The sequence below is a fragment of the Acanthopagrus latus genome, chromosome 10 (assembly GCF_904848185.1).
Source record: "Acanthopagrus latus isolate v.2019 chromosome 10, fAcaLat1.1, whole genome shotgun sequence".
NCBI lineage: Eukaryota > Metazoa > Chordata > Actinopteri > Spariformes > Sparidae > Acanthopagrus > Acanthopagrus latus.
This window is the reverse complement of record NC_051048.1, coordinates 13952674-13977097: the sequence shown is the minus strand read 5'-3', so window position 1 is coordinate 13977097 and position 24424 is coordinate 13952674. Positions and strand designations below refer to the sequence as shown.

The 24424-nt window shown below is 39.8% G+C and overlaps 1 protein-coding gene and 1 long non-coding RNA gene across 9 annotated transcripts in view; one reads left to right on the top strand and one right to left on the bottom strand.

The window, feature by feature from the left end:
• sorcs2 (sortilin-related VPS10 domain containing receptor 2) overlaps positions 1–24424 on the top strand; it is a 534678-nt gene that overhangs the window by 304116 nt on the left and 206138 nt on the right. The window lies entirely within an intron of this gene.
• LOC119026940 lies at positions 10410–14821 on the bottom strand. The gene is made up of 4 exons (XR_005077267.1): positions 14064–14821; positions 13157–13615; positions 12019–13015; positions 10410–10923 (listed from the first exon to the last, which is right to left on the bottom strand). It is a non-coding gene; the product is annotated as an uncharacterized LOC119026940 (long non-coding RNA).

Sequence of the window (24424 nt, the reverse complement as noted above, 5' to 3'; positions counted from 1 at the left end):
TGGTAATGTATGTGTTCACTGTGTACTACACTTAACTGAATTTCAGCGGAAGCAAACCATTGTATGAGGTGAAAATCACTTTAATCAACCTGCTCCTTTTGAATAATAAAGGTATTTTGAGTGAACAGTCAGTACATCTCTTCCATTAGAAGTTAATCGCTAACCCGTAGTTCATCTTGTCATCACAACTTCTACTTATAAAAATGTGAATGATTTATTCCCTTTATCACTGAATACTACTCCCTTTTCATCTGTATTTATTCTAAGCTCTTGTACGTTCTGTTCTCTCTCTGCAGCCTGAGTACTGTGACGGAACTGTCAGCTCCTGTTGCACTCACTGCTCTTGATACAAGAGAGACAGCTAAATGGCTGTAAAGTAAATATAAATCTGGACATCACCTCTGGTTTTGAAGCAGCTACTGCCCAGTGTGTGTTTATTTGTGTATGAATGATACCTGGGAGAGAAGGTTAGCAAACTAGTCTGCCATTATGGATAGGTGCCACAATTATTTGGCAAACAGTTAAGTTAGCTTGCTCATACGATTGCATAAGCAATCATCTTAATAAATTCAGCCTTTATTTTTTTCTTTTTAAATCAATTTATCTCTCATAATAATAAAAACTATAATGTTGAGGCCCGCCTGCAGTAACTCTGAAGACCCCCTCGAGGTCACGGATCACCCCATTGAAGACACAATTCCACCACTGTTTTTTGGTTTATATAGCTCAGTAGATAATTTTAGACCTGAACTCTGTGTGTTTGTCTGCTCATAAAACTCATAATATATCCCTTTATCCATGAAGAATTTTCAGCATCCAATAGCTTTCTCTCATACAGCCCCTTCATCTCTCTATCTCAACCCCAGTCTTGTTTGGCGTTCCGCTCACTCACTGTCCCTCTCTGCACTCACATAAGTGCTCACACGTCCCTTGCCATCTGTATGCCTTTGGATATTTCATCAGCTGGAGATGCGTTTCCCTCTGCCTCGCCCACAGCGTTACATTATTCAAAGTAGCAAATATAACCTATGGGGATTTGCCTCACGGATGCCCCAACTGCACCCAAAGCCCTTCACCCCTGCCCTCCCATCATGGCCACAGCTGTTTTGAGCTCAGTTTAAATCTTCGATACATGACCACACTTTTTTTTTTTTTTTTTTCAACAAAAGGGTAACAGGACTGTGGGAAGGGTGACTGGGATCCAGAACATTAGAGGGAATGATAAAGAGAGACACTGTCATTAGGGAGCTCATGGCAATCAGAGAAGGGAGGAGCTCTCTGCCATCTTGATGCACTTTTTTGGAAAATCTCTGTGGCATGCCTGCTTTGATCACTATCATTTCCCCACAACTGAATGAGCATGTATAAGTGCTTTTGCTCTGAGCTGGCAGGCAGTGGTTAGTTAATGTGCATGTTTATGCAAATGTGCTTTTGTCCCCTGATTTTTTCAGCAACTGTCAAGGTGTTTACTTGTGTTTCATCTTCTAGACACAGGTGGGTGTTTATTTGGGATGCCTTGCCACCCCACCCCCCACTGGGTTTGTGCTGTTTATTTATAACCAGGCAGCATCAGTAACAGCAGGTTGTCAGGTTGTGAACCCGGAGTGGGTGTTGGGGGGGGGCAACTATCATGTCAGCCATGGGTCAGTTTTAATAATTGAAGCCTTCACTGCCTTGCTGGGATTAGCACAGATGTGTATTGAAATTCGTGTTTACAGACTATAATCTTGGGGTTGAAGGAGAGTGAAGGAGAGCAGGCAGAGGCAGTGGATAAAATAGAGATGAGAGGGAAAATGAAGATGACTCTGCAGGGCTGTGGTTTTTAGATTTTTTCAAATAGAAATAAATAAGAGATGCATTATGATTTAATCTGACACCAAGTTGAAATTCAGTCATACATTAAAGTGTGTTGGAAAATTAAGAAATTAGGCACCTTTCATTAGTCATTTCATTGCTTGCTATAATTTCTGAGATACAGCCAGAGATCGACAAAGGAAATTATCCCCAAACAGACAGATTATATTACTATACATTGGCCATAAGCTGCCAATCGCTCACCAGAGATTCTGGTCCGCTATTTTTTTTTTCCCTTCTCTCCTCTCTGTAATGATGAATTCATTCAAGTGAAGTACATTTCCCCTTAGAGATTGGCAGTCAACATCACAGTTCATAGACACCCCACACTGAAGCTCCCTTCCCCTGGGGTCAAGGGGATTGAAGATTAATCCATTGTTTTTTGTTTGTTTGTTTGTTTTTTATCTCAAAAGTGTGTATAAAAGATGCAAGCATGTACAAGTCACTGACATGCTCTTAACTGCTGCTGAGGCTGCAGACACACACAAGGATTACCAGGTTATTTACTCTAGACAGTCAGATAGGAAATCCTTAACAGATCTAAATCTATGACGGTTTTACTGATTGAATCAACAATCTCTTCCAACAGCCACTAAGTCCACTTAGGTTAGTTAAATTTGGTTAACTTTACATCAGAAGGATTATTGTAGTAATCCTGTTAAATATTTCATGTGTTTTAATCTGCTGCTGTATTGATTCCAGACTGTTTTGGCTTGAAACCATTTAGCATGATGTCCACTTGTTGCCCTTCAGTGGAGGCCATGCATGTCTGACAGAAAAATGTTGGGGAGCACCCGTTCTCTGGATATTCTTGGTTTTCAATTAACATGCTAGATTTTAACTGTTAAAGACAAGGTTTTCTTTTTTTTTTTTTTATTATTTCTTAAGCATCTCTGAGTCAGTTGCAGCTTTACAATAAGGAGTTGCTTTGTACATTTTTAATAAAGCATTTAATTGTTTGTTAACCATGAAATTAATATAAACTAAAGTTTATTTATGAATTCAATGTAATGATAATGATAAATAATAAATGTCAACCTAGATGAAGACGTGCATAAATTGAGTTGCCTTTGTTTGATCAGCCTTAGCCAAAGCATGTTGTTAGAGCTGGATATATATGTGTGTGTGTGTGTGTGTGTGTGTGTGTGTGTGTGTGTGTATAAATATATATATATATATATATATATATATATATATACATATATATATATATATATATATATATATATATATATATATATATATATATATATATATATATATATATATATGTATATATGTATATATATATATATATATGTATATATGTATATATATATATATATATATATATGTATATATGTATATATATATATATATATATATATATATATATATATATATATATATACATATATATATATATATATACATACATATATATATATACATATATATATATATATATATATATATATATATATATATATATATATATATATATATATATATATATATGACAGGTGTTTTTTAAGCATTCCTCAACTTTCCCAGTCTTTTGTTGCCGCTGTCCCAGCTGTTTTGGAGCATGTTGCAAGCATCAAATTTAAAATGAGTGACTCGGGGGTGGAGTGATTATTGTTAGTGTATTAGTATTACTTTCCACTGATGATTATCATATGCGAATGAGCTCAGCTCCTGTTTCACGGTGCATCCATACGTAAAGTGAGGAACACAGCTGATGCTCCAGAGGGAAGTCACCCAACGATAGTATCTCTTCATAAAAGCAAGGAATCTCTATCTGTCTGCGTGTGTGTGCCTAAAATATCTCTGCAGATCAGGATCAGACTGATCTGAGATTTTCTACATTGTTGCTGCGTGGTTTAAGAGTGTGCATTTGTTTGGACTACAATGATACCATTAACAAATTATTTCATAAATGCTTTACGAATTCTGCTAGCATCGTCAACCATAGCCACCATAGCCACGTGTGCAATAGAGCTGCAGAGCTCATCCCCATGACACACCTTAAGAAACAAGCGGATTCATACCTGCAGTGGCGCAAGCTGGACTGGGATTTTGCTGGCGGTTCGGTCCCGTTCTGTGCATCTAAACTGACTGTTGTGGAATAATCAGACTACGAGTCCGTACCGAGTCGGTTCGGGTCTGAGGAGATCCATAAACGTGAGGACAGCAGACTGGAATCGGAATCTGCGGATGTGTAGCTAGCTGCTAGCCCATTCCCATGCCCCACCTCCTGAGTCGACGGACGCGCTGGTACGTCACGTTTGCTTTGTGTTTGGTGCAGGAAGAAATGGTAAAAGAGGGCTTTTGTCATGAAAGTGTCCACAAACAGCAAGTGTTTGCAAGCAAGAAAACGCATTCCTATTGGCCCAAAAAGGCACCACACCAACGAATTACAAAATTATATGGCAAAACACGTGGTTTGGTTGCTGAGGTTGCCAGGGGAAGTTGTGGGAGGTATGGAGTTGGAAGAGTGACATCGGCAGTGACGGTGATAGAGACAGAGATAGATATGTTGAGAGATTTGTGACATTTAACGTATTAGGAGTTTATGGTTAGTGTTTTATGTAGTGTTTTGTGTAGCGTGTTTAGTGTGTAGTGGTGTCGTTTTTTTGTTTTGTGAGTCAAATCAATGAGGCGACTGCTGAATGTTGAGCAGGCAGCTCAGATCCTCATGCCTGAGCCATTACCTGCATTTAAATGTAAATAGTTACCTACGACTTTGTAAATTTCAGAAACTGATGCACAAATTTAGTGAACAATTTATATTTGCATTATAGGTAATGAAAATGTTTTCTAAACATATTTGTGGTTTTCACACTAAAAAATCTAACTTTTTCCTACTCAGATTTTATGTTTTGTTTTTATGATTTTAGGTCCATTGTGTTATTAAAGTATGTAAAAATGAAAAAATTTGGGTTAAACAGTGAGTGGATAAAAATGTAGATAATGTCTTCAGTGGCACCCTCCACTCCAGCAGTTAACAAGATTTATAAGCATATCATTGGAGGAGATGGGAATAGGAGACGTATCAAGGATTATACACATTATTCAGCTGCACATAAAGTTCATTCACGGATAGATTATTTCATGATGTACCAGAGTGATAGCTTCAGAGTGAAGGAATGTGAGATTGGGGCTGCAGATGTGTCAGACCATAACCCTCTCTACCTGAAAATGAATATAAACAATAGGAAAAGACACACAGTATGGAGACTCAATGTAGGAATTTTGAACAATGAACAAAGAAAAGACAAAGTAAAAGCAGAAATAAAAAGATATATTGAGGAAAATAACAATGGAGAGGTGGACCCGACAATATTGTGGGATGCCATGAAGGCTGTCATTAGGGGAAAACTGATAGCTGAAACAGCACATGTAAAAAGAGTTAAATTAGAGACATATAAAAAGTATACAGATAATCTGAGGGAATTGGAACAGGAATATCAGAACACAAAGGATACAAAAACTTATCAACAGATCAAAACACTGAAAACAAAGATAAATGACCTGTTACTGGAAGAAGTTGAAAAAAGGAATACGTTTCTGAAACAGAACTATTATGAAGCAGGCTCCAAGGCCACTAAACTGCTAGCAAAAAGAATAAGAAAACAACAAGCATTAAGCAATATATGTCAAATCAGAGATCCAAATACAAAAGAGTTAACCCATAACCCAGAGGAGATAGAGAAAATCTTTCAGAGATACTATGAGGAACTATATACACAGCCAGACTCAGCGGATTAAGAGGAAATGAAAGTGTTTCTGGATTCATTGGATCTGCCATCGATCGGGAACATCCAAAATGATAGGCTAACAGCTGATATTACAGTGGAAGAGGTAAATGATGCAATAATTGCATTAAAAAATAATAAATCTCCAGGCAGCGATGGCTACCCCATAGAGTGGTACAAAGTGTTCAAGGATGAGCTCACACCATTGCTCTTGGGTTCTTTTAATTGGACACTCCAAAACAATAAAATACTTCCATCCTGGACTGAAGCAATCATTACGGTCATCCATAAACAAGGAAGAGACAAGGAGCACTGTGGGAATTACAGACCAATTTCTTTGCTAAATGTGAATTATAAAATATACACTACAATTATCTCTAAACGACTGAATACTTCTATAACAGAAATTATTGAGGAAGATCAAACAGGATTTATAAGCGGAAGGCAAGCGCAGGACAATATCAGAAGAGCTCTGCATATTGTGGACGAAGCGCAACAGAAAAAACAAAGCATTATATTAGTAAGTATCGATGCAGAGAAAGCGTTCGACTGTGTGAATTGGAGACTTTTATACCAAGTGCTACAACGATTTGGATTTAACAGTAAATCAGTACAATGCATAAAGACGCTATATTTACAGCCCACCGCCAATATCAAAATAAATGGAAGTTTGACTGACAAAATTAATTTGCAGAGGTCTACCAGGCAGGGCTGTTGCCTATCACCCACTTTGTTTGCTCTTTTTGTTGAACCGTTGTTGCCCGTTGGCACAAGCAGTCCGCCAGAACGAAGAACGGGAGGGAGTAATGGTGAATGGAACAGAACACAAAATAGGACTATTTGCGTATGATATTATAGCCTTTTTAGAAAAACCGAACAACTGATGAAACTTTTAGAAAGGTACAGATACCGCTCAGGATATAAAATAAATATTTCAAAAACACAGATACTATCACTTAACTACATTCCATCAAAAGAGATCCAGGAGTCATATCATCTTAGTTCGAATTTAAGAAAAATAAAATATTTGGGAGTCTCCATCACTAAAGGATTATCTAAACTATACAAAGAAAACTACGATAAAATAAGCCAAGAGATACAAAAAGACATTGGAAGATGGGCCACTCTGCCTCTAGATTTTAACTCGAGAATCGAAACAATCAAAATGAATTTGCTACTGAGACTCCTCCATTTATTTCACTCTTTACCAGTGGAGGTCCCTCAAACCCAGTTTGTGACCTGGAACAGAATGATATCACGGTTTATCTGGGCAGGTAAAAAACCTAGAATCAGATTAGAAACTCTCCAGTTGCCTAAAGATAGGGGGGGAATGGGTCTACCAAGTCTGAAAGAATACTACTTTGCAGCCCAGCTGAGATATTTACTCTGTTGGTGTAAACCAGGCTACACTGCAAAGTGGAAAGAAATTGAGAAAGAGTTTGGAGGATACCCAATCCAGAGTTTGATTGGAGATAAAGAAGCATACAATAAAATTAAAAATAAAATTGATTCAATTACATTGTTCACTCTGGAATTATGGTATAAAATTATTAAAACATATGGATGAATAGGGACATACATTTATTAAAGTGGGTTTCATCTGACAGCAATTTCAAGCCTGCCAGATACGACAAGGGATTCAAACAGTCGGAAATTAAGGGAATTACAGCTTGGTGCACATTAGAGAAAGATGGGGGGCTGGAGAGTTTTCAGAACATGAGAGCTAAATATGATCTGAGTAAGCATGAATTCTTTAGGTACATACAACTAAGAGATTACTATAGGAAAGAAATCAGGATGGACCCCTCCACGGAAGTGAATGGTGTGTAGTATTTATAAGGACACCAAAATTAAAATGATATCAGCACTGTACCAAAAATTGACATTAAACAAGAATACAACTAACTATATAAAAGAAAAGTGGGACATTTCGGACAAAGATTGGTTAAATATGTGGAAAATGCATCAAACAACCACCAGTTCGTGGACGTGGAGGGAGTTCTCTTGGAAAAGTTTGGTCAGATACTTCATCACGCCCAAGGTCAAGAATAATTATTTGAGAGTGAATCTACCATGCTGGAGAGAATGTGGAGCATTAAGTTCAGATCATTCACATGTATTTTGGAATTGTGATAAGGTACAACTGTTTTGGAAGATGGTTCATAAAATCTTGCAAGAGGTGTTGAGATATAAGATTCCTTTGTGTTGTAAGGTACTCTATCTGTGTAATTTCACCGAAGAAAATGTCCATGCAGGGGATAGATATCTGGTAAAAATACTGTTAATAGCTGGTAAAAAAGCTATCACAAGAAAATGGGGTAGAGCAGACCTTCCAACCCAGGAAAACTGGATGGAGATAATAGAAGAGATCTATGTGATGGAAAAATTAACACATCGCCTAAGATTACAAGAAACACAACTGGAGGACAAATGGCTGAAATGGACATTTTTCAGGACCAGGATCAGCGACAAAGACTATTGAATGAACATTAGCTACAGAGGACGAAACTGAGAGAACCATTGAATGAACATGAAGAAATGCAACTCCCAACGGGACTGTCTTGTGTATTTGTTTTGTCTGTTTTTTGTTTTTGTTTTTTTTGCTTTTTAGTGTGGCTTTGTCTGTTTTCTGTTTTTTAGGATGAGAGGTATATGTATACAAAATTAGAAAAATCAATACAAATTAAAGTGGAAAAAAAAAATGAAAAAATAGCTGTACAGTCACACATGTGAGGTTGTGCTGAAAATGACACCAAACAAGGGAAGGTAAAAGTTTTTACGGTGAAATATAATGGTAACATCAAAAGTAGTCAAAAACAGTCAATTATATCCCTGACGTCCCACCTTCAAACACAGCCTCTTTTGGCCATCGGTGAAAAAGCTACTTAACCTTCCACTTTTCTATGGAATACATACTTCCAACGGGCAATACACTAGTATGGTAAAAAGAGTGCACACTTAACTCTATAAACAACCACGACCTTCACAATGCATTTCAGACTAACTTGCTAGCGAAGTAGCAGCATTCTTTTAGAGCTGGGAAAGTAACTTTTGACGTGAAACAACAAAGGTGAGATGTGCGCAGAGATTGTCTATAGTGTGCAAGCTAGGTTTTTATTTGTCAAACAGGGAGCACTTGGTTCATTAATTCCATGGGACTTTCTGCTGTTTGCTGGGGCTGGAGCTAACTAATTGTTACTACCAGCAATGATGAATACTTACTTTCTTAAAAAACTTTCTTCACTATCCATTCTTCTTCATTCAAGTTCTTCTCCTCATGCTGTTCTGGTTGCTCTGTGTGCATCACACAGCTGCAGGTACCAAGTGCAAGCAAGGTCGCAGGGAAAACCTGGACTGCATTTTCAGTGATATAGGCATTCTCTATATGAACAAGTGGAATGGATTGGATAATGACGCACTGAAGGGGCTCTCTCTACCTTACACTATAAAGTGAAGGGAAACTGACAGATTTATGATCATATATAAGTGAAGTATGCCAGGTTATATGATTATTTATTTAAACTCATATTCTGGCCACTTTATATTGAATTTGTCAGCACTTTCAAAAAATGTATCTGTGTGTGTGCGTGTGTGTGTGTGTATATATATGTTTCTGATACTCTTCAACTCACCATAACAGTCAGTCATAGGCGACATTTTTGTCATTTTCCAACTAATTCATGGCTGCTTTGGAGCTACACACAGACCCACCATCTGTCACCTTGTGTGTTTGCGTGAGTGGAGGAGCCTTCGAGGGCGTGAAGCGCACTCCTCCAGGTTCAAAAACAGCTTCATATTGTTTTTTGTTTTTTTGTTTTTTTTTTCCCTAATACAGCCCTGAATTAGCAGTGCTGAAGTCATTACAAGTAATGCAAAGAAAAGAGACTGACTGAAATGTTGGTATGCATCGGAAAGGCGGAAATCTTTTTACACATTCCATAATTAGACTATGGCATGGCAAATTAGACTATGGCAGGCCACCACAGTCTCTCTCTCTCTCTCTCTCTCTCTCTCTCTATATATATATATATATATATATATATATATATATATATATATATATATATATCCCTGGTGGATATTAATTCCCCTGATGCACACTCACACACTAAACAGTCTGAGCTTGCCATCCACTGGCTAGCTCTGTAATGACAACTGACCCTGACACAGATACACTGTCATAGCCACATATTGTTCACCACAGCCTGCTTGCTGTCTGTCCGTCTTTCCCCTCTCTCCTCACCTCTGAGCACTCCTTCCTTCTACCCCCTTCCTGCTCCCTCATAAATTTACCAGTGCGGATTATGCAGCTGTCAGATTTCTCCAGGACAATGACATCCCCCCACCCTTCTCCTCAAACCTCATTTCACCTCCTCTCATCTTCCCACCATCATTCTTCCAATAAGCCTCAAGGTCCAGCGGGAGGGGGCTATGAGAGGTCACAGCGGACTTTATTAAAATATGGGTGTCTATTAATCTGTAGTACAAATCACATTGAGAGAGAGCCGGGGGTGGAGGAGGGGAAGACAAAGGTATAATAGAGGAGGAAAACAGAATGAGACAGAGTGAATAGAAATGAAAATAAAGCATACAAATAAAGTTAAGAGGGAAGAACAGCAAAGAGAGAAGGATAGTGCACAGAAATGATAAATTAAAGCCATAATTTCACACAGGATACTATTGTACGCAAATGCAATTAATAGCTCTGATTTAACCAGGTATAGAATACATATATTTTCTTGTATTTCCATTCCTCCTATGCCCGGTTTCCTTCCTTTGTGTGCACAATTTCATAATTAATTTGAACAGATTGATTGCCACTGCGTTGTCCACAATTTAATGAAAACTACAGGAATCGCTCAGTTTAACTTCCCCAGCAACCACAATAGTTTCTTCTCTTCTTTCGCAAATTGAATTTAATCGATTTCACAGATTTGTTTCACTTACAGTTTTTCTCAGTCGCTATTCTCAAATCATCCTCGACATTTGCAAAAAAGTAAGTGCATTTCTCAAAACAATTCAAACAGCAAAAGTAGAAATGTGAACATAGGACAATCTCCTTGTACATGCAGTGCTGTAGGAATTGCAGTGCAGTCTTCCAACATGTCCTGACATTCCTGTCTGTTGGGTCACAAATTCTCATCCACATCACGACGAATATCTTCTCTTGTGACGCTCTGTGGAAAGAATCTTGTCTTATCCAGCCTCTGCAGGCATCTGCTGTGATGTCATCATGCGCTGCATCCATGTCAGCCAGAGGTGTCATCTGTGTATGTGGCTTAGTTGAAGCCAGCCTCATCCATGTAGATGAAGTTGTGTGGTGGTTCACTTGCTTCCAGTTCCATTATACACAATATCCCGAAGACACAAAATGAGTTTTATGAATTACAGGCATTTTCATTTTGGATACCGTTACATCAAATGTATACAGCATACATCGCATCTTGTTTTTTTAACAGCCACAGCAAATGTGTAAAGAGCACACTTTCTGTACTGTATATCACTATACGATGTTGCACTAGCTGTTTTTAAACAGAGCACCAAGCCGCCAATTTGCCCATACTTTTGGTGTCTCAGTCCGCGGTTTTAGACAGAGGGCGGCAAATTGGGGATCTGTTTTGGTCTGCCGATTTTCCGCCTCGGAGGGTACACTTATTTCTACCTCGCCTGCTATCTAAAAATGAGGCGGAAATGTGCCGGCCTCTGCATGAGGTGGGTGTCTCTTCGGTCTCTGTAGCTGTTTGGTTGTAGCTTGCTGTTGTGTTGGTAAGCTAAGGACAGTCGCTACTTTCAAATTAAAAGCCCCCCGCTAAGAACCCAGTTCTAAACTCCTATGGGGTGCAATGTAAAGCTCTTATTTTGAAGACAAATTCTATGTCACTGTTCACAGCCCATTTTCAAGCTTCATGTCACGTCACATGTTTACGCCAACCTCAGAGGTGGCTTTTGGAAAAGGAGGAATATTACGCCTCGGTTTTAGAAAGACAGGCTGGCACATTGCCGCCCTTACCTTGGAGCAAATGTGCCACCTATTCTATCTAAAAAGGGCTACTGATAACTGTTAGGTGCAGTTACTGCTTGCTCATACATGTTTTACCTGTGCATAATGGTCGCACAGCTCCTTCACTCTTTCACCACTTATTTCAAATAGAACAGTGTACAGCTGCTTTTTATTCAGTTGGTGTCTTTTCAGCACCCTGTCAATGGTTGAGATGCTGACTGTTTGGATGTTTTCAAAGATGTTGTTGTCCTCTATAATGGCACTCTTTATCTCCCTCAGTGTTATGGATAGTTTTCTACAACCATGGCCCAAAGCGGCCCTCTGCCACCCCTATGAAGCTGTCTCACAGTCCTATGTGGAAAAAATATAGTAATGCAAAACATAAAATTGAGTAAGATAAAATGTCACTGTATAAAGTATACTTACGGTATATTGTAAAATGCAAAGCACCATCTTGCTCTCTCTGACTGGCTTGACTTGGCTCACGTGGAAGGTAGGATGTGCCTGTAAGGACCGAGGCAGGCGCAGTCGAACCGCTGCAGGACCAATAATCCTGGTGATGGGGAATGGACCCACGAACCGTGGAGCCAATTTCTTGGATGGAACCCTGAGATTTAAATCCTTGGCTGATAACCATACTCTCTGGCCAGGTTGGTAGTTGGGAGCTGGACGTCTTTAGGGTATCTGGTGTACCACGCATCGGAGGCCGGTTTCCAATTGCTAGCTTCTGGGTGGTATCCAGATGTTAGGCTGGCTTTGGCTCCGATCAGTCTACAGAACTCCTTCCAAAATCTGAACACAAATTGGGGCCCCCGGTCCGAAACGATGTCTCTCGGGAACCCATGGACTCGGAAAATCTGGTTCATCATGGCCTCAGCTGTTTCTTGGCGGATGGTAATTTTGGTAATGCGATGAATCTTGGAGAAGTGATTGACCACCGTGAGGACAGTGGTGTTCCCCTGGGTGACCGGAAGCCCTGTGACAAAGTCCAATGAAATATCCGACCATGGTCTGGATGGAATGGGTAGTGGATGAAACAGCCCCGTGCAAGCCTTGGAGGACGTCTTGTTGCGAGTGCAGACCGAACGAGCCTCGATGTACTCCTGGACCTCCGGCTCCATAGCGGGCCACCAAAACCTCCGGGAGATGACAAACATGGTTCTTTTGACTCCCGGATGACAAGAAAGGAGCGAGGTGTGAGCCCAATGAATCACCTGTGTCAGCGGGGACATACAGGCGGTTGTTGGGACAGCCACGAGGTGAAGGGGCTCCACCATTAGCTTGCTTAACCTCATTTTCTATAGGCCAAGTCACCGCTCCGACCACACAATTCAGTGGAAGGATAGTTTCGGCTTGCTTGGTCTTAGGCTTGGGATCAAACAGTCACGATAGGACATCAGGCTTGACGTTTTGGGATCCCGGCCTGTAAGACAAAGTGAAAGAGAATCGGTTAAAGAACAACACCCACCTGGCCTGGCGAGAGTTTAGTCTCTTGGCCTTTCTAATGAACTCCAGATTCTTATGATCTGTCCAGACAATGAAAGGTTGTTCGGTCCCCTCTAACCAGTTCTCGGTTGCCGACGTCATAATTTCGCTCTTCTTGGGACAACCGTCTCGACAGGAAGGTGCAGGGATGCATCTTGCCGTCCTTCTCCGAACGCTGAGATAATACTGCTCCTAATCGTTGGATGCATCTACCTCCACCACAAATTGTCTCTGAGGGTCCGGCAAGGTGAGTCAGTGATCCATCCTTTTTCCCCACAAAGAAGAACCCGGCTCCAGCCGGTGATGATGAGGGGCGGATTAATCCTGCTTTCAGGGAAGCGGAGATGTATTCGTTCATGGCTGCTCTTTCTGGTCCTGAAATAGAGACGCCCCTTGGGAATGGTGGATCCGGGGATCAAGTTGATGGCGCAGTCATAGGGGCGATGAGGGGGAAGAGACAAGGCTTTAGATTTGTTGAACACTTCTTTGAGGTGATGATAACATGTGGGAACCGTGGTCAGGTCCGGATATTCTGAGTCTGTGACAGGATTAGCAGAGAATAGATTCACCTCAGCAATCTGGTCTTAAAAACAGTGTTCAGCACAGTCCTCCCCCCATTCCCTGATCTGCCCGCTCTTCCAGTTGATGTGTGGGTTGTGAAGAAAAAGCCACGATTGTCCCAGAATCAGAGAGTGGGAAGTGGAGGTGAATAGGTGAAACTGAATGTTCTCATGGTGATCTCCAATGGTCAATTTAACAGGTCTGTTTAGGTGTGTGATAACAAAAATGTCCGTCCCGTTAAGGGAGTGGGCTCGAATGGGTCGGGCTAGGGGTTCACTCTCAATTTGTAATTTCCTGGCCAGATTCCAGTCCATTAGACTCTCATCAGCTCCTGAGTCAATTAAAACCTCCATATCATGCCATGAATTTAACTTAACTTTAGTGAGCACGCGAAAAGTGGTCTTGGAGACCTGATTTGCACTCACCCTTGTATTTGCGAGGAGATCTGCCCCATGTTGGCTGCCATGGCAGTCTGAAACTCTTCCTGGCGGTTCAGACGAGCTTCCTGGGTCCGTAGAACCTCTGCCTCTGCTGAGTCCATGTCTGGCCAAAGTATACTGTCAGACTTGGACAAAAGAGAGGACTCAGATGCAGAAATGGCAGAAGTAATGTCAGGTTTTATTGTTCTGATTTGCAGCTCTTTAGTCAGAATGATAATTAAATGGCTATGAAATTCTGAAGGACATACAAGACGAACAAGACATGAAACACACAATAAACTGAAAGCGCTCCCGATGGAGGAAAATCTACTCTGATATTAATTTCTTGAATATGAAAATTAATCAAACAAAAACACTCTGAAGAGGAAAAGCACGCAGGCTATGAAACTTATCTACACTCACTATAGTCAAAAAGGTACAGCAGAAAACGCTCCAGAAGGAGGAAAACAAAAGGCTACAAACAAAAGCTAAACTGAAACTCAAAATCCTAACCAGAAATATCAAACTCAAAATCACTCTACTAGAGAGGACAAATACAGAAAATAAAACGTGGCAATACTTAACGTGAATGAGAATGCACGACTGTGGAACAGGGCTTCAGTAGACGACAGGACGACAAAATACGTTGGCAACGCAGACAGGGGAAGACAAAGACTTTATACACATGGGGGAGGGGAACACAGGTGAAAACAATCAAGGATTAGGGATGACGTCAGACCAGGGACACAAGAGGAAGGGCAAGTGACCTGAAACGAGAGTTACTTTCAAAATAAAACAGGACAGGACAAACCTCACCGCGATGTGACAGAAAAACCGTAATGGGCGTCACATTTCTGTAGAATAGAATTCTAAGTTTTACAATAGTTTGAGCAACTCATGAGATCTTACCACAATGAGATTTGTATTGTTAGAACTGTTGAAAAGGGCTTTGAGAGTTGTATATACAGTAAATATGCCATGTTTTAATCCTGAAATGTCTGATTTAATTAGGGGGCCAAGCCTGAGGGGCTGAGGGAACGCATATGCGAACAGATGCATTTCCTAGGACCAGCGGTGCTAGGAACCCTATTGTAATTGTAAAGATTTTTTTCTCCCGCTAAAAGTACTGCTGCAGGCTAAACCGTGCAAGGGAGGGCGGTGCAATTTGGAGGGTTGTTCCAGACACCTGCACGTACCTCAGACACAAAAAACTACATATATCTGCCCGCAGGGGGCGCTATAACCTAGGCCAATGCATTTTTGCCTATAACTCCCACACCATATGTCGCACATTCAAAAAACTTTGAAAAATCAAAAAATTGCATCCCCAGATTCCCTGAATGGAGCTGAATCACTTTGCTATTGGCCACGCCCACTTCCGCCTTCACAGTTTTTCGCAAAATTGCAAAAACTGGAAAAGCTACTTTTTTGAACTCCTCCTTGAGATTTTGCCCGATCTGCGTGAAACTTGGCACGTACACTCTTCATCTGGACTTGATCTGTAGTTATCAAAAGAATTTTGCTCAGTCAAAAAATGTGCAAATTATTAACGAGCAAATTTCTGTAGCTAGCTATACAAAAGTAAACTGTTTGAGATCTCGGTTAAACTAAATGCTATTAACACCAAATTTGAGATCCTTCGTCCTTCAAATTTGAGGCCAAGGAGCAGATTTTTTATTTATTTATTTATTTTTCTACACAATTGTATTATTATAGTATTACTATAGTATAGTATACTATACTATACTATACTATACTATACTATACTATAGTATTATAGTAGTATTATAGTATAATTGTATAGTACAGTAACCATTGAAGGGCTGGGCTAAGACTAAGAGGTGGACATGAGGGTGGTCCTCTGCCATAGTGACAAAACATATAAACATTTTGACTTTCAGTGCTTACACAGTGCCAAAGGGACAATGCATTTTGGGGGCACTGACTATTTATATGAGATAGGAATTTAGTTTTGATACATTAGTAAACTGTTTTGGGAGGGATATGAGCTTTTGCAGGTGAACCATGGTGTTGTGCTGAACCATCCAGGTTATTTTAGCAAAAGCACCAAGAGTGTTGAGAACATCCAGTCTGTTTTGAGAAAAGGGCCAACGCAATTGAGAAGGATCTTTTGCCTTTTCGTGGCACTGACTATTTATATGGGAAAGGAATTTAGTTTTGAAGCATGTGTGAACAGTTTTGGGAGAGATATGAGCTTTTGCAAGTGAACTATGGTGTTGTTCTGAACTTTAAGACTGTTTTGCTAAATTATCTTAGAGTTTTGAGAAAGTAATTTCTGTCTCAAGAAAAATGTAAACAGGTGATATTTAAAAAAAAAAAAAAAAAAAAAAAATCTCAACATTACTGTGCTACGTCCAACATGCTAACACGTCACCTCTGTAGCTCCTCGTAAAAAGTTATCTCTTCTCCACAGGTTCTGTAACATTAGTTCGCTTCTCACATATGCAAGCCAAATGGATAACAGTGTGTTTAGAAAATGTAGACCTACACACTAATCAACATAAATGCATTTTTCCTTGTCACTCTCATTTTTTATTGCAATAATAGAAATGTAATGAAACAGTACTAATGTGGGGTCACTCCTGAGGCCAGCCAAATAGTTCAGTAATGATTGGTCAAAGTGGGTGTGATTTAGTACAACAAATCCAAATCGGCACACATTCAGCCTTTTGCACTTCCAGTGCACTTCCCATTACAGTGAATACCACGGCTCAGATGTTGGCCTGTGTCCTCATTTTTGCCCCGAGCCCGTCATCTTTTGGGGCCAACTTCTGTGGGCTCTGTGATACATGTGGGGGGTGACTTGGCCCCCATTTATAACTCCTTGCAGTTCTAGTTAATTGAAAATCAACAGGAAGAGTAAAGTTTGATTGACAGTAGCGTTAGTGGAATTTAAAAAAACAAAAATGAAAAGTAGTTACACTGATGGTTGTTAGTGCTGCTGAAATGTTCATGGACTTACATGTGAGCCACTGTGGTAGATGTAGCCATTTTAAGGGCCCGAGCAGGTAATGACCTGTGAGGTCCCTATTGTTTTTATACTGATTATTATTAGGGTCTGAGCAGGACTGTGTCCTTATTGAAATGGTAAGGATTATTCTTATTAGGGCCCACATAGGTCTCGACCTGCGAGGTCCCTATTGTTTTCCAAATGACCACTTTTTCATCTCAAATGATCGGATTTTTCACTGTCTTAACATACCCCAAAACTCACCAAACTTGGAATATACGTCACACCTGCTGAAAATTTTCAAAATCTATTTTCGTCCTCGATGTCCACCACTAGGTGGCACTATAATCAAGGAAACTGCATTTTGGCTCATAACCCGCCCATTTACGCCCACTGTTTTTTCAGCAAATTCACAAAATGTGGCAAACCTACTTTTACAAAGTCCTCCCATGCGATTTCATCAATCTGCACCAAACTTTGCACACACCATCTGTGGACTCTCCTTACAGCACTCAACTTATTATATAACAACTTCCTGTACATTTTGCTCAAAACACAAAGTGTTGCATATCTCCACATTGGTCTGTCCGAATGACATCTCCGGTGACTACTTCCCCATGAGCCACTAAGGCTATGTGCAAAATTTTGGCCAATGATCACTAGGTGGTGCAGTTTAAATTGAAATATTTGATATTTCCACATTGGTTGAGTAAGTTGCACACAAAAAATGACCACCAGGTGGTGCTATTTTCAATGCAAAAGGATTTTTGGCCCATAAATCCCACATAATATATTGCACCTTTTTAAGCCTCATATCTACGTGTTCCCTAAATTGAGCTGAATTGTGTGATGTAATCACACTGAAATAGCGGGGGGAAAAAAAATAGAATTGCAAGCAGTTATGAAAGCCAAAAAATGTGTTCGTTAATAATTTGCACATCTTTTGACCAAGCAAAATTCTTTTGATAACTTAAGGTCAGGTCCACCTGAAGAGTATACATGCCAAGTATCACGCAGATAGGACAAAATCCCAAGGAGGAGTTTGAAAAAGTATGTTTTCCAGTTTTTGCGATTTTGTGGAAAAAAAAAAAAACATTCTTGGTGGAAGTGGACATGGCCAATAGCAAAGTGATTCAGCTCCATTAAGGGAATCTGGGGATACAGGGTTTTTGAATGTGTGTCATACGGTGTGGGAGTTATAGGCAAAAACGCAGTGACCTAGGTTATACCACCCCCTGCAGATGGATATATGTAGTTTTTTGTGTCTGAGGTATTTGCAGGAGTCTGGACCAAATCACACTGCCCTCCCTTGCACGGTTAAGCCTGCAGCACCACTTTTAGCCCAAGAAAATAAAAATAAGAATCCTTACAGTTACGATAGGGTACAATAGGTCCTCAGAAACGCCCCTGGGGCTTGGCCCCCTAAAAAAAAAAAAAAAAAAAATCAAACTCCTCTTAGGCGATTTCACCAATTTGCACCAAACTCTGCATGTAACATGTGTGGACACCCCTGACAAAAAGTTATGAAAACAATTTTGATAGTCCATAAAACGCCCAAAATATAAAACAACAAATTCTTGCACGTTGTGGTGAAAAAAGACAGTCTTGCATATCTTGAATGAATCTTTACTGTCCGATTATCACAAGAATGTTGATAATTGTGTTCCATTGCCTGATGAGGGTTTGTGCAAAACTCAGTGCAAATCGCCCAATAGGTGGCGCTCTGTGTCAATGGAAGTAAATGGGCAAATCTTCAAATCCTCTTCAAAACTCATTGACTTTCAACCTCTTTCAACTACATTTTCCCATTGATTCTTATGGCAACATTCTCTATCTTTGGTTCTGCCACAGCTCCAGCATATGTGCAGCCAGAGAAACTGTTTACCTTTTATAAGGTCTTTCAGCCCTCTGCCTTTTCAGCTTCTTCATACATTTAGCTTTATGCTCAGCTGGAGAAGCTGTTCAGCTACCAAGCTATTCACCTTTTTAAGCTCTTTCAGCCCTCTTACTTTTCAGCTTCAAGCCTGAGCATGCATATATCATTTCATTCCAGCGGGAGGGAGCCACCAAATTATAAATGGAACGACTTCCTCCATGGAAGGTGTTGCATGAACAAGCCCCAACGGCAGTATGCCCTGACACGCGTGGACTGTGAGGGCCCAGTCATCACTGCTTGCAAATTTAATTTGTATTATGCCTGTGTTGATCTGGTACTCTTTGTTGTTTTTTTTTTTGTTTTTTTTTTTTCCAAATCCATCAGTCTATCAGTGTTCCTTGTCCTCCTGCTTGTTTTGTTAGTTTTGTTGCTTGCTTTTTGGACTTCAGTTTTCAAGAATTTGGGATTTTGAAATGTTGATTACAGTTTCATAATTAAAGCTTGCTTTTGTTGTGAGTCTGTCTGCATTCATGCCTAATTACTTAGTTTTAATTCATTTTAATAATCAAATCTGACTGTATAAATACTTACGGATGTGTGTGTGTATATATATATATATATATATATATATATATATATATATATATATATATATATATATATATATATATAGATATATATATATATATATATAGAGAGAGAGAGAGAGAGAGAGAGAGAGAGAGAGAGATTGTCATTAATTTCCTTCGAATTTTTTCTCTCCTGCCCCTCAAAAATCATTCTACAAAACCTTCCTCCAGTAGAGTTGAAATTCATGGGGGAAAACCCCCTCCCTATCTTTGCCCTGCTTAAATCAGTGACAGACGGTGGGTATCAGGTCGGCAGGTCATCATTTTGAGTGAGGGCAGGAAGGCCAATCTGCTGTAATGACTGTTGATGATGAGTCTATTTAATTATCATAAGCCCAACCATAGAGCCACTGTCCCTTTATGGATCCCACTGGGGTAATAAGCCAGGTTTAGTTGGGAAGTCCTGGAAAGAGTTTTAAGGAGGAGAGGAGATGAGACGAAATACAAGGAAATAAGAGAGGAGATACTGGAATAGGAAAGTAGACAAAATGAGAAGGGGGTGAAAGAAAAATAGAGGAAGACAGAGGAGGACAGAGGCTAAAGAGACAAGAGCGGACAAAGTAAAAAGAGGGGAACGGCAGATAGGATAAAAGAGGAAAAAGGGGAGGAAAGGACACAGTAGAGAGAAGAGGAGAGGAGACAGCAAGGTGAGAAAACAGATGAGGACAGGTGAGTACATGAAACTAGAGAAGGGAAAAACATGGGAAGGAGAGGGGTAAAATATAGTAGACATGAGTGGGGAGGAAATGAAGTAAAGAAGATGTGGAGAGATGAAGAAAAGATTGCAAGGAGGTGAGATTTAGAAGGAAAAATATGAGAATAGTCAGCTTTGAATAAAAGAAGTGTACTGAAAAATGAAAAAGACAAGCGAAGTAAGGAAATGTAGAGGGAGAGGAAATAGGAAAAGAAAAAAAGTCAAGTAAAAATGGAATAAAAACAGCAGTAAGATGAAGAAAACAAGAAGATGACAAAAAATGTAATCTTCCTGGGTGTTGGAGAAGGGAGCAGACGCAAAATGAGTCTGATTGTAACAATTAGACTGATTAAATGAGTGGCACTCTTCAAATGTTCACCCTTGTCCTTCGCCTAATTTATTCGGCTCTGATCCGCTTCATGACATGCCTGTGAAGATAAACAAAAGAGACTCCTACCAACCAGAATCACACACGCACACAGACAGACAGACAGACTGACACACACACACACACACACACACACACACACACACACACAAAATACACAACCACACACACATACATATGCATACTATATTCTACATACACACACACACAAGTTCCAAGATTCCCCTAATATGTGAAGTAGACCCACTTAACCTCTGATTGTTGTGTGTATAACCTGATGTGGCCTTCATCTAGTAAGTGTAAATTATATTTTCTTACCTGGGAGGGGGCTATCTAGAGCCAGTTCTAAGTCAAAGGCCAGAGGAGGAAGAACGTGGTCGTAGCTCTAGTTGAGAGGGCAGCTGTCCATGCTAACATAGTGTACACTGACGGAAGTATCTTAGGCCAGAAGAGATACAGGACTGTGGAAAGGTTCGGGAAAGGTTCCCACTTTGAGCAAACTGCAGTGTCTTTATTGGATTGGACATAAAAGTGGCAGAGCAGGTGCAGGTAGAAGACAAAAGGAGGAGCTCGCCATGAGGCCAGGAGCTCGCAGCCCATTGCAAACATTTCCTGCTACAAGCCGGTCCAGTCTTTCAGTATTACAGTGCATGTAATACTTTACCTACACAATGTACAGTAAGTTCAGGCCTTACTAGGATAGCATGTACTTACATTTAGAGATGGATTTGTGCAGAAAATAATAACGCATATATAATTACAGCATTATGGATCATAAACTCTGCTCCAACCGCAAAGACAAAGCCATTCAGGTCATACACTTTATGTACACAATCACTTTTTAGAAAAGTCTCAAACAAAGCCTTTGCAAAACAAAGAGCACATGCGCACAGATGGATGACACTTGAAATGAATATCCAACATATGGGGCTCCGTTTTACACCCAATTAAAGGCAGAACACAGTGCAGCGCAAGCAGCTTTCCTCTAAACAGTTTCACTTCAGGATTTCTGTGTGTGTCACCCTTTCGATGTGTAGAAGAACACAGAACATTCACTTACATTAGATCCTGAGTCCCCTGTTGGCGTGATGTGAGATTTAAATGATCAATTAAGTTAATTAAATAAAAGATCAATAGAGCTGATTGAGCACACATGGGTCTGTCTTGAATGAATGAATGAATGAATGAATGAATGAATGAATGAATGAATGCTTTATTTCAAACATGTGAATAGTATATTATACTCAAAGCACTAGATGATAAAAACCCTTTGTACGTTTGAAAAGGAGTAGGAAGACGCATAAGCTTATTAATTCCTACCCCTTCTCCATTTAGTACCTTTTTTTTTATTTTTTTATTCTCAACAAAAACAAATAGTCACCAACAAACAACAACACCATAACTGCTTGTGTCAAAATAAATAACATAAATGACAAGTATAGCAAAATGTGAGAACCCTAGTGTTGTCATACCCCTCTTCTTCCCTGTACCTTGTAAATATCATCTTTTTGTACCGCTGTTTGAATTTGCGCATGGCTGGACATTGTCTGAGCTCCTCCACTAGTCTGTTCCACAGTTTCACTCCACATATTAAAATGCAAAAGTTTTTTAAAGTTGAGCGTGCGTACAGATGTTTTAGATTTAATTCCCTCCTCAAATTGTATCCCCCTTCTCTCAGAAAAAAAACATGCTTGAATATTTACTGGTAGTATGTTGTTTGTTGCCCTGTACATGATTTGTGCTGTTTGGAAGTGTACCAGATCAGTGAGTTTTCAGTATTTTTGATACTAGGGGTTTGTGTGTTCTCTGTAACCAGTGTTATAAATTATCCTGATTGCTCTTTTTTGCAGAATTGACAGTGGTTATAGTGTAGATTTATAAGTATTTCCCCAAATCTCTGCACAGTAACTCAAATATGGTAATGTCAGTGAACTGTAAAGAATGTGGTGTAATTTGTGGTCCAGAAAGTGTTTTGCCTTACTTAGTACTGAGATGCTCCGTGACAGTTTGCTTCAAACATGCCTTATGCGAGGTTTCCATGTTATTTTTTTGTCCATAATTAAGCCCAGAAATGTATTTTCAAATACCCTTGCTATGTCTACATCATCTGTCTCTATTATTGCTTGAGTGTTCATTTTACAGTTCCCAAAAAACATGAATTTGGTTTTGTTTAAATTTAAAGATAATTAGTTCCCATTAAACCACCTCTTTAATTTACACATTTCTTCAGTGATACACCCCAGAAGCTCCTGTAAATTCTTCCCTGAGCAAAACATGTTTGTGTTGTCTGCAAATAGCGCCAATTTCAATATATTAGAGATGTGACATATATCATTTATATAGAATAAACAGTTCAGGACCCAGCACTGACCCCTGGGGGATGCCACAGGCAATGTCCAAGCATGATGAGCTATAGTCTCCCAACTTCACAAACTGACTCTGGCCCTTTAAATAACTCTCAACCCAGTGCAAAAATATCCCTCATCCCATACTGTTCCAGTTTATTGATTAATATGTCATGATTGATTGTGTCAGAGGCTTTCTTAAGAGCAATGAATATTCCAGTTGCATATTGTTTATTTTCTATTGCATTAGTGATTACTTCTATTTATTCCATTAATGCCAGTGATGTTGAACTGTTTGGTCTGAATCCATACTGACAGTCAGTGAGTAATTTATGTTTGACTATGAATTTGTCTGATCGATTACTGAATACTTTTTGTAGAATTTTTTAAAACTGAGGCAGTGTAGTTTCTGGGCTGTCTTCCTCAAAAGTGTCAGCATGTAGTATGTTGATAAAAGAATTCTGCGGAGGCAAGGCTGGGTGGAATGATAGAGCAGTCTTTATTGAGACAAACTTCGGTTAGCCGAGCGTCCGAGCAGAGTGTGGCCCCACATCTGATGTTCTCCAATCTAGGGCAAAGTAATGTCAAACGTTTTTGCCCTCTTGCCCTATCAGAACTCCTACGCCTTCGATCTTAGGAATTCTACCAAATGCCACCACACCAGAGAAAGGGGGGGTGGTGGCATTTGGTAGAATTCCTAAGACGCTCGGCTAACCGAAGTTTGTCTCAATAAAGACTGCTCTATCATTCCACCCAGCCTTGCCTCCGCAGAATTCTTTTATCAACATACTACACGCTGACACTTTTGAGGAAGACAGCCCAGAAACTACAGGTGGCGTCACGAACAGGATGGCTTTTGACAACTTGGACACACGACAGGGGTCCAGAGACTGACTTTCACCCCAGCCGGCAAATAAGGTGAGCATTTCGCTCCAGGGGTCAAACTCAGGCCCTGGATGGGACTGTGTGTGTGTTTTCCAATATCTGTCAAGCCGAAAATTACCAAAACGGGGGGAAACTGGGCAACAGGTGTGTAGTTTGTTGATACGATTCTGTCTAAATTTTCTAAATTAAGAGAAAAGGAGAAACTGATGCGGTAGAGATTTGTGAATTAATTGGTAATACGATGCAGGTATGGCGTTAAGCCATTTGCTGGAAGTCATGCCTGAGATTAGTCACTATCCTACGCGCTAAGTTGTCTCATATAGTGAAGATAAGAGAAGAGAAATAAGAGTAAGAGAAAAGAATAAGAGAAGAGAAATGAGAAATAAGAATAAGAAAAGAAAATAAGAAAGGAATAAAAAAAATAATGAAGAGAAGAAATGGTCAGACAATATAGAGAAAAGAGGTTGCTGACAATAGAGAAATAGAGAAATAGAGAATAAGTGAAAAAAGGGAAACTGCTGTGGCAGCAATGACTGAACTGATGGCCATCCGATGCAGGCAATGAGCTTACATTGTCAT